This window comes from Schistocerca nitens, chromosome 3, assembly GCF_023898315.1.
Source record: "Schistocerca nitens isolate TAMUIC-IGC-003100 chromosome 3, iqSchNite1.1, whole genome shotgun sequence".
Taxonomy (NCBI): Eukaryota; Metazoa; Arthropoda; class Insecta; order Orthoptera; family Acrididae; genus Schistocerca; species Schistocerca nitens.
This window is the reverse complement of record NC_064616.1, coordinates 384,338,782-384,350,837: the sequence shown is the minus strand read 5'-3', so window position 1 is coordinate 384,350,837 and position 12,056 is coordinate 384,338,782. Positions and strand designations below refer to the sequence as shown.

Here is a 12,056-nt window from a genome sequence, read left to right as displayed (position 1 = left end):
GACTGATGACCTTAGCACTTAAGTCCCATAAGATTTCACACACATTTGAACATTTGAACCTAATATGATTTGCGAAACCCGTTGCATTCAAAACAGCTTCCAGTCGCCTAAGAATGGATGAATAACGTCCTGAATGGTTTTCAAGGGAATTTTATGCCATTCTTCCTGCGAAATAGAAAAGTTCACGTAAAGATGAGGGGCGTGGATAATACTCACGCATCCTTCTCTCCAAAGTAGGCCACAGAGGCTGAATAATATTAAGATCTGTTGACTGTGGTAGCCCTGGAAGATGGGACAATTCATCTTCGTGCTTTCAAAAGCGAACAGGGGCCCTACCGTCTTGTAATACAACATCACCTTTGGGGAACATAAATTGTACCAAGCAATGTGTCTTTGCAACAGTGTGAAAAAAGTCATCCGACTAAACGACATCCTTCTATTGTTCCAAAGTCGAGGTTTTATGGCTTCGGCATCACGTTTTCACCACGGGCATTTGCGTCACCGACAAGTGGTTTTGGAATTGCAGCTCGGCCTGGAATTCCCTGCTCATGGAGCTGCCTTCATGTTGTTTTGGTGCTGACAGGATTCTCGAGAGTGACACTCAGTTCCGCAACGATTGCAGCAGTCGTCCTCTTCTTTTTCATCACTATCCTCTTTAATGAGCATCTGTCACTATCACTCAACACACTCTTTCGTCCGAGTTTCGACTTAGTGAACGATGCTTTTCTGCTTTCCCTGTATACGACACAAACATTCGATACGGTGCCTCTTGGCACATCAAACATTTCGGCTTCCTTATGTTTCTGAAGGATATTTTGCAACTTGTGAACTACAAGAGTCCTGCAATATGTCTTACAAGCGAATGCCAGAGATGCCTTGGGAGCTGGCTAACTACTTGTTTGTTATAGCGTCAGATTGTAGCACATTTTCCATCCACCTTTTGAACACCAACAATTTGCCGACGTTCGAATTCACTTAACTCCGACATAATGCACTCATAACCACACAGAACACTGTGCTGAGCACGACTGTGTCATTTGCAACGTATTGAGGACGCTGCACGGGTGCCTTTCGTGGTCAAATACCACAGCGCAACCTACAGGCTTGGCTAGCATCATGTTCAAGCATGTATTTCTCGCAGTGTTTCCGTATTTTTGTCCAACTACTGTTGGACGATATACTTCCAGGTATAATGTAGTATACTATTGCAGCTGGTGTATAATTCTTCTCTATACGAATCAGCACAAGAGAGAATACCTTTTGGACACTGGTGTAGCTACGAAATTGGCAAAATGACCATACCTATTATCCCCTAATGCTGTAAGCGATCATCGTGAACGGCCAATATTGCCTCGCACCAGCGTTACATGGTTCTAATAAGATTGCTTGTATGTTTCTAAAGGATATTTTGCTACCCCTGAAGGACGGTAATCTCTAAACCTGATGGTTTCATTGGAGGTGATGGTCTCGCTGCGGTATGTCTGACAAGCGAATGTCAGAGATGCCAGGGGAGCTCGCTGACTACGACATGTTAGTCATAGCCTCAGCTTGTAACCCACTGCCCACGAGCTGAGTAGGAGAAACTTATCCCTATACATTCAGGATGTCAAAGAACTGTGCCGTATTATATGGAGCTAGTACTTTGCCAACACATATTCCTAATCACACCCTCAACGTAATGCCAAAATACTGGGTTTTTTCTACTTACGAATGGAGGTATATGTTTGGCTCCAGCTCATTTCTAAATTGAATCTCAGCGTTTGTCAAGCTCTAAATTAAATCTGCACGCCCCAGAATACAAAACACGTATTTTTTTCTGTGCGCAACGTTAGAGGACTTTTTGACTGTCAATATTTCGGGATCTTGGGAGACGTGATTGTAACGGGACGTACCCACTACTACTATATGCTCAGAGCCTACGTTAAAGACGAGGACTAGGGTCAGTTTGAGTGACATTCTGCCGTCTGGAACTGATGGCAAGACTGCCTGCATCTGCCATTTATTTCGGTGCGCTGTCAGCTAGAGGTAACCTCGTCTTTCTTGGACAAGCTTGCCATGAGCTTCCCGGATATCTCTCGTAATTTGAGAACGTGTCCACAACCACTGAATTACACTTTCGGCTACTCCAGTGGTATTTCCTACCGTGAGCTGTGTGCGATCAAACTTTTTGCTGGCAATAATTTGTCATGTCACAGACAGCGGAAAATCACGGCGCTGAGACGTACCAACAGCTTTACTCGTATAGAAATTAACTCAAGAAGCGAACACCAACTACTACTGTAGCTCCAACACTCGATTAATGTCACACGTGAAAGTCATGTAGTTAGTTGACGCGTCTAAGTAAGTGGTACAACCTTCCTCTCTTCCTAACACTTGACAGAACGGGATAAGTATGAGCTGGTCCGGACATCATCCGCAGAATTGATGATGATATCTTGAGTGATTAACTGTTTACACCACCGTATTTTATTTTTTACATGGATGGATAGAAAGTTGACTGGGCAGCTAAGGTTCGTTGCCATTAGTCTTTGCGACGACAAAGCCACCAACTTCCGTGGCTGATCGATATTTTCATGTCAATCATCTACATGATCTCATTTCTTTTTTTCTTTTTTTGCAGATTTTAACATCACGTCGATATAGAAGTTGCCAGAGAAAGATCGCGAAGTATACCTGCGGTCTTCGACTTGGGTTTATAAGAAACTTCAAAGACCTCTGCTGCTCAGTCAGGTAGGAGGATGCAGCTATCGCCATCCTATGCTAAGCTCAACAAGCGCTGGAAATCGACATGAAGCGCTGACTGTCTTTAGTTACTTCCTGTTATTTTCCACTGCATTAAATCCAGGCACTTTCTTTATTTTTTTATTTTTTTTATTTTTTCACGACTAAAATATTATTGGGTGCCATGACAATACATAGTTCATTATAACCAAATAAGAATATACCAAATAGCACATTCAAAAATATACAGTAGATTATAATCTAATTATATTGTACCATATGGTACACTTGACATGGGACATTGCGAATATATCTAAATCTGGCTAGATTTTTCGAGGCTCATACACCAGCTAACAGAATTTGGGTCACCAAAACCTACCATTAGGTCACGCAAATAATTGTTAATAAATCCTTATAAATCATGTAACGGCCCGTACTTCGAGAAGATTCACGAATGAAAAGCGTTGACAGAAGTATGCGCTTCATCTGTGTATGATGTAAAGTATTAGTCAAAAGCAGTGTTAGTTTCGTTCTCATTAATGGCGCTATACACAACGCCCCAACGTGGGAGTGCACATTGCATCCTCGAGGAAGGTGCTAGTGGCGCTAATACCTTCGTCCGATGTGTGGATGACGGGCAGTGATGTTGTGGAAATGACTGTAACAGCTGCTTATATAGAATTGGGTATAGGATAGGAATGGTTTTGGTTATAGAGTGCATGAATAAACAGGGACCCCCGCATTTAAAGACAACGAATCACTATCACGAATGCTATATTCCCTCGCTCAATAAGACATCCCAAAGAACTTTATAATTTAAATACCTTATGGTACAACGGGTATTTGGAAATGGTACCCCATACCTAACCTCCCCATGTCGGACGAACTGTGAAGATAAGCACTTCTTCCAATCTCAAAATTAATGCGGACGACCTCTTGGTGGAGCGCCGTTATGTACACACGTGTTAGATCACGAGAATGAAATGAGATAGATTAGGGTGGGCAGAGAGACTCACTTGCGAATGGAACAGGACAAAAAAACCGAGCGAGGTGGAGCAGTGTTTAGCACACTGGACTCGCATTCGGGAGGACGACGGTTCAGTCCCACGTCCGGCCATCCTGATTTAGGTTTTCTGTGATTTCCCTAAATGGCTTCAGGCAAATGCTGGGTTCCTTTGAAAGAGCACGGCCGACATCCTTCCACATCCTTCCCTAATCCGATGAGACCGATGACCTCGCAGTTTGGTCTCCTCCCCCAAATCAACCCAAGGATAAAAAATAGCTAATACAGGTATGAAGTACCCTCTACCAAGATATATACAGTGGTTTGTGGAGTATATAAGTAGATGTAGGAGACATCGCTTGCGAAGACGAATGATTTCTGAATGCCAACAGCGTAACTTTACTCTCTAAATGTCCCATGGGAGACGAATCTGACTGAACAGTGATCTCTAGTTAACTTTCTTCATCTTGATACTGGAGCTATGAACAACGTAAAGTCCCTCTATCTCTGAGCCAACTTCCGCATCACCTTAAGTCTGTACATTACTCCAAACTTCTACCTATTATTTGTCCACATAAGCGGCAGATCTTCCAAAGCAAAAAACTACAACATATCCAACTGATTGTTAGAAACAAAAAAGTTAAAGTTTAATTGCCCTTAATCATAAGATGCGGAGCACACGCTGGGACTGGACAAGAACAAGGAAAAGTATGCCATACCTTGCTTGGAAAACCATCCCACATTTCGTCACAAGTGGTTCAAGTAAGCCGTACAACACTGTATTACAAATGGCCAGAGTGTTGCTTGGGCGCTGCTGCACTTGAATATATCTATGTCTAGTACCTTAACCACTGCGTCATCTCGCTCGGTTGTGCTAAATAAATCAGGAATTAAATCTTATCCAGCTAGAAAGGAGAGCAACTTAGTAGTTCTTTCTCCGCTTCAGAGAAACATTAACATTAGGATGGGCATAGATCTAAAGGGATTACAATGACGATAAAGACAGATTAAATATCAAGAGCGGTGTAAGGTCGTAAACATGTCTCACATAATCTTACAAAGCTTTTCTAATCGGTTTTGGTATTCACTAGCAGCTTCGTACACGACCTGCGGGCCACCGAATGACAAATATTGAAGGAAAAAGGTCAATTCAAAATCTGGTCGACGTCTTAGTCCATAAAGAGGAGCACAATAGATCAGTTGGTGAAGAAAGGGAAAGAGCATTGACAGTGACTTTGTTGAAGAAATCATCCCCGCTTTCATGTTGAATTACATAGGCAAACTACGAAAGACCAAATTCAGAATGGCTGGGCAGGTATCAGAAACCTGCTCCTTACGCATATGAATCCAGAACCTCAAAGAATTTCTATGAAAACTGAGTCACAGCGCAACATATGAACTGTCGTCGATACCAAATCATTTCACATATAGTCTACTTAACATCTTCATCTCGTAACATCACCGCCATTGGTAGATCGTTTAAACCGTGAAAATTCAAATTCAACCGCACACTATGAACATTATGAAGAGCGTTCCAAAGGGTGCTTTTCATTACATCATATGTACGAAGATTTCTTCAAGTTCAGTTCACGGATGAAGCGCGTGAAGAATGACTGCTTGTACGCCTGAGCCGGCCAGGGTGGCCGATCGGTTCTAGGCGCTACAGTCTGGAACCGCGCGACCGCTCCGACCGCAGGTTCGAATGCTGCCTCGGGCATGGCTGTGTGATGTCCTTAGATTAGTTAGGTTTAAGTAGTTCTAAGTCTAGGGAACTGGTGACCTCAGAAGGTGAGTCCCATAGTGCTCAGAGCCATTTTGTACGCCTGACTGCGATCTGTCAGTAGCCTAACTGCATCTTCGCAATCTCCGCAGAACCGACTGTTACCACCTAAAAAAGTTTGTAGTTTCCGTACTCCAAGCTTGTTCTTCGAGCTTTGTGTGAAGGTTGTCAATACCTATCTTCTAGTGTCTGCCAGTAAGATTTTTTCAATATTTATGTTGCACTCTCCGCCAGTCTAACAAGCACGTGGCTATTCTCACCGACCTCCTTTGGAAGTGATACATTTTCGCTGTTAGTCAGAGACGTCGGTCCCATACACTACATAAGTATTCAAATATGGACCGTTCAAGTGTTTTGTAAGCAATCTGTATTGTAGGCAAACTGCAGAGTCCCAGTATCCTACAAATGCATCAATTTCGATTAACTACATTTGAGCCTATGTTGTCGTTCCACTTAACATCTCTACACATTGCTACTGCAAAATATCCGTTTGTCATGACTGATTGTAGTTGTGAGTCATCAATCCTCTACATGAAGGATATCAAGCTTTTCTTTTCCGTGAAGTGCGCAGTTTCACATTTCTCTGCATTAAGATTCGTTTGCCAATCTTTGCATGAGGCTAATATTTTGAGAATATATAATCGGCATTTTCTAAAAAAATTTACCAGACAGTGTCTACTAATAGATAACAGCATCACCTCCGAGAAGTCCGAGATTTCAACTAATATCATTCGCTAAGCCATTAATGTATAATAAGAACAATAATAGTCTTATTACACTTCGTTAGGACACACCACTTTAAAAAAAATGGCTCCAAGAACTATGGAACTTAACATCTGAGATCATCAGTCCCCTAGACTTAGAACTACTTAAACCTAAGGACAGCACACACATCCATGCCCGAAGCAGGATTCGAACTTGCGACCGTAGCAGCCGGATGGTTCCGGACTGCAGCGCCTAGAACCTCTCGGCCACCGCGGCCGGCCACACCACTTATTTCTGCCGCTGTGAGTCTCCTGGCAGGATATCGTACTACGTCCTGCAGTCAAAGAATTTTTGATCCAGCCCCAAACCTGGTTAGATATTCCGTATGAACGTATTTTCTTAAGGATACACCGATGTGGTACTGAATCAAAAGCTTTTCAAAAGTCTAGAAAAAGCGAATCAACCTGGCAACCTTTACCCATGCCACTGACGGTATTGTATGTGTTTATCACCTATTCTTAACAATTCTTTACAAGACGAATAAGGCAGGTAATTTAATTTTCATTGATTTATAGCACCCGGCAGTAACACGTATAGTCTGCTAACCAAGAAAATGAACGCTGTAGCTCAACTTTTTGTTTAAAAAATTATCACAATATGCTCCTTGTAGATGAAGTAAAGTTGCTGGATATGAAGCTGATAAATCTGGAGTATGGATATATTTCTTTTTTTTTTTACAGAATGTACTTTATTTATTATTCTCACCATTGGCGAAAATGCGTATCACGTGAGTCATTCGGCAGAGTTTATTGCAGTTTATGCTCACCAAGGCGTAATCAGCTTCAACTCGCTGGTAACAAATTCTCAAGTAGGACTCATTACCTTGTGAGGGATAATTTGTTTTATTTTCTGGATCTCGGTGAAAATGAGGTGTTGAGTCTTCAGCTGAAATTTCGTGAATATGGGAAATATATTTATGAAGCAGCTGTTGTATACACTCGTGCTCATAAATTAAGGATATTTGCAGAATGTGGTGCCACACAACGTGGCACTACAAAAAACTGGAGCTAATAGCATAGGCACATAGGGAACACACACGACACAGATCTGTAAGTCCACGGTATTGGTGGTAAGTTGAGAAAACCGTCCCGAAACACATGTGCTACAAAACGCCACTGTTTCCTGCGCATGTACCCAAACATCAATATGGGATATGGTCACCACGCACACGTACACAGACCGCACAACGGGTTGGCATACTCTGGATAAGGTGGTCGAGCAGCTGCTGGGGTATAGCCTCCCATTCTTGCACCAGTGCCTGTCGTAGCTCCTGAAGTGTCGTAGGGGTTTGTAGACGTGCAGCGTTACGTCGACCGAGGGCATTCCAGACGTACTCGATGGGGTTTAGGTCTGGAGAACAGGCAGGCCACTCCATTCGCCTGATATCTTCTGTTTCAAGGTATTTCTCCACGATTGCAGCTCGGTGGGTCTGTGAGTTATCATCCATCAGGAGGAAGGTGGGACCCACTTAACCCCTGAAAAGGCGGACATACTGGTGCAAAATGACGTCCCGATACACCTGACCTGTTACAGTTCCTCTGCCAAAGACATGCAGGGGTGTACGCGCACCAATCATAATCCCACCCCACACCATCAAACCACGACCTCCATACAGGTCCCTTTCAAGGACATTAAGGGTTTGGTATCTGGTTCCTGGTTCACCCCAGATGCAAACCCGGCGAGAATCACTTTCAGACTATACCTGGACTCGTCCATGAACATAACCTGGGACCACTGTTCCAATGACCATATACTGTGTTCTTGACACGAGGCTTTACGGGCTCTCCTGTGACCAGGGGTCAGTGGAATGCATCTTGAACGTCTCCGAGCGAATAAACCATGTCTGTTCACTCGTCTGTAGACTGTGTGTCTGTAGACTGTGTGTCTGGAGGCAACTGTTCCAGTGGCTGCAGTAAGGTCTTGAGCAAGGCTACCTGCAGTATTGCGTGGCTGTCTGCGGGCACTAATGGTGAGATATCGGTCTTCTTATGGTGTTGTACGCTGTGGAAGTCCCGTACTGTAGCGCCTGGACACGTTTCCTGCCTGCTGGAATCGTTGCCATAATCTTGAGATCACACATTGTGGCACACGGAGGGCCCGTGCTACGACTTGCTGTGTTTGACCAGCCTCCAATCGCCCAATATTGTACCTCTCATACGTCATCAATATGTGTTCTCTGAGTCATTTTCAACACACATTCACCGTTAGCACGTCTGAAAACGTCTGCACACTTACTCGCTGCACCGTACTCTGACATGCACCAACACACTTCTGCGTATGTGGACTGCTGCCAGCGCCACCGTGCGACGACTGCAGGTCAAATGCACTGCATGGTCATGCCCCGAGGTGATTTAAATCCGCAAACCGCCCACCAGAGCGTTGTTTCACCATGTATCAGCATTATCCATAATTTATGAGTATGAGTGTAAAAATAAATTTCTCCAGATACTGTACAAGATGGTAAATGCAGCGATTTGAAGTACTGAATTAGATACTTGATCTTAAAACATGTGGTAAATAGATAAATAAATACACAAATCTTACCAGGCTCACTGTGGAGCCTTGTAAAGCATTTGAGACTCGCATCCAACTCGAGTGACGCTCATATTCGAAAGAAAAGCTATCTACATCGTAAAGCGACCTTCGCAATTGCGTGATACTCAGTAGACGGACAGAGCGACGTCATAATATAAAGTCCAGTAGCTATAACATACGTCATTTGCTATTTGATGTAGAGAAATCGAGCGGTCTAAGGCACTGCAGTCATGGACTGCGCGGCTAGTCCCGGCGGAGGTTCGAGTCCTCCCTCGGGCATGGTTGTGTGTGTTTGTCCTTAGGATAACTTAGGTTAAATAGTGTGTAAGCTTAGGGACAGATGACCTTAGCAGTTAAGTCCCATACGATTTCATACACATTTGAGCATTTTTTTTGTAGAGAAATGTACAATTCAGTTATGTGATTAACTTGATATGTCACTGCATACAGTGCGACAACACGCAGCGATAAGAGTGGATATTGAATCGTACACTAATATGATGTTTCCGTGAAGAATACTCTGTTACAACTGTAGCAACGCTCAGGTTGTCTCCAAATTAATGCCAGTTACCCTCTAGTTTGAACTATAGTGGGCCATAAATCCTACGCCATGATATCTCGCCCACTGGCAACACCCATCCTAGTTACGTGACACTGCACAAATGGGCCTTTGATCCATGCACTGCGTGAACCATCCCCATACATGGATTCGATTGTCAGCCTTATTGAGATAAAATGTGGACTATCACTTACAGTAAAATGGCTGATGAATCTATCACTTATGGAAATGTCAAAGGGAGGCAATGTAAGAGGCACCGTAGTAGGTAGGTGTTCAAGATTTGTGTGAATCTAAGCAGAAATATCTACCGATGACAGAGTATATCGTTGGTAAATTGAGAATAACTACCTCGTACTGTTACACGATTGAGGAACGACGAAATGATTGTTTGATTATGATTAGTTTGACTCTTCTAGTTTTTCCCTGACGTTCACATGCTGCGACTCGTTGCCACTACTTTCAAAGTGGCTGAACAGAATACGTAGAATCGTCCAAGTGACATCCTATTGACCAAAATATACAGCCTGCCATCCACGATTGGATGATTCAGTTTCAAGCTCTTGTTTTATGTTGAAAAGCTGTTGCAGTGATGCAACACGATTTAAAGACTCTATTGCAGTCGTCACTGATGCTTGTGTCCGCCTTGACACACACTGTACGACAGTATTCCTAAGGAGAAGCGTCTCACTAGACATTCTTATCGAGTGGTTGCTGAAAAGTCAAGTTAAGCAAAATCATCTTCTTTGAAAAACATTTGCTGTGCATTTACGATGAATGCCGTTTCGTGTAACAATTTTGGTATTTTTATTAACTGGTAATGTTCTAGTCACTCTTGACCATCATTCGCTATGTTTACTCGAGCCTCTTCAAACCGGATTTCGTAAACCGCTTTCCCAGTACCGCTTCTGTTTGTCATGTAAACACACCAAAATCGATTCTGCAAATCCGGTGGAAGCTGCTGGTTTTCCACTTCCACAATCGATTTTCGCTCTCATGTAAACGTACAAACGTTTCTGAAACGTGCTACAGTTGTCAGGTCACGTCTTGTTTTTAAAAATTTTTGGTTAATACAGACGGAGTGACTTTTTGTATAGTGAAGACGAAGTAGATTTATTGAACTGAGCATGAAGCTGTCTACCTCTGTTATTTACTTGAAGAGAAATAGCGACTGCGCTGACTAAATCAGAAAGCTGACTAGCTCTTCCCCAGACCCGATATTTAACTGGGCTAGAAAATCCGCTTCAGGCCTTAACATGTAAAGACGACAGCGAAAAACGGTTTTTGAAATTTGGCTTTCGTCTTCCGGAAGATGTTTCGCATGTAAACGTAGTGGTTGCGTAGTGAAGCCGCAAGACCAGCTAGCTGAGCGCTGCAACCAGGAGTGGGAAGATCTGCGGCAGCGGCCAGCTGCGCGTCGGCTCTTTGTTACGTGGCGAGGTATCCACTCCGAAGGTTCCGCGGGAACGACCTTGACAGCGATCATGGCGTACGCACTGCTGCACTGGCTGGACTTAGCAGCTTCAGTTTCGCCATGATGTACGTCTCCCCTCCGTCCCCGCCACCCACTCACTTTCTGTTGGAAGAGTTGCTTCATATAGTATTTCGAATTGTCATTTCACCCAATCTGATGCCTTTTAAGGTTCATAGTTACTTTACTTCTCACATATCACCACTACAGGTGTTTACATACAGATGTTACAACTATTAAAATATAAAACTGAATGAAAAACCTAATATACCGCTGTGGCTGTATTTAGAGACTCACACAATCGGTTTCGATACTTTTAAGTTGCATCTTCTGGTGTATATACACTGAAAGGCCAGGACAAGTGGTATACCTGCCTAATATCGTGTAGGGCCCCCGAAAGCACGCAGAAGTGCCACAACACGACGTAGCATGGACTCGAGTAATGTCTGAAGTAGTGCTGATTGAACTGAAACCATGAATTCTGCACGGCTGTCCATAAATCCGTAAGTGTAGGACGGGGTGGAGATCTCTTCTGAACAGCACGTTGCAAAGCATCCCAGATATGCTCAATAATGCTCATGTCTCGGAAGTTTGGTGGTCAGCGGGACTGTTTAAACTCAGAAGAGTGTGCCTGGAGCCACTGGAGCAATTCTGGACGTGTGGAGTGTCGCATTATCCTTCTGGAATTGGCCAAGTGCGTCGAAATGCACAATGGACATAAATAGATGGAAGTAATCAGACAGGATGCTTACATACATGTCACATGTCAGTCGTATCTAGCCGTTTCAGGGGTCCCATATCACTCCATGTGCACACGCCCCATACCATTAAAGAGCCTTCACCAGCTTGGGATTGGTCAATCGATAATGTATGACTGCTTTACCTAGCTGTGGCTGCCCTAGTTTTACGATTATCTGTCTATCATTTGTAGAAATAAAAACGGCCAAGAAGAATGGTCCAAAAGAACGGAAACTATGAGAATGTGTAAAACAGTTTACGAACAGAAAGGGATTAAAGTGTGCACACACACGGCGCACCATTATGCACAGCAACGCCCATTTTGGGAAGGTCAGCGTTACTCCAAGTTTAAAAAGTGATGAGCTGTCAAACGAAGCGAAAACTTGAAAGCAAATGCTAGGTCGTTTTGTCGGCGTCCAAGGACACAACATCAAGATTTGAGTTCGAACACGCCTGTATGATTTTTCTCGAGGAAACAGATTTGTCA

General features: G+C 43.5%; 1 protein-coding gene across 2 annotated transcripts in view; it reads left to right on the top strand.

Annotated features, from left to right (window-relative positions):
• The window catches only part of LOC126248326 (uncharacterized), a 241,071-nt gene that overhangs the window by 109,331 nt on the left and 119,684 nt on the right, over nucleotides 1–12,056 (top strand). For both annotated transcript variants that reach the window (XM_049949217.1, XM_049949218.1), the window contains exon 2: nucleotides 2,621–2,730. The gene's annotated coding sequence lies outside the window, so the exon portion shown is untranslated. The remainder of the gene's footprint in view (nucleotides 1–2,620; nucleotides 2,731–12,056) is intronic.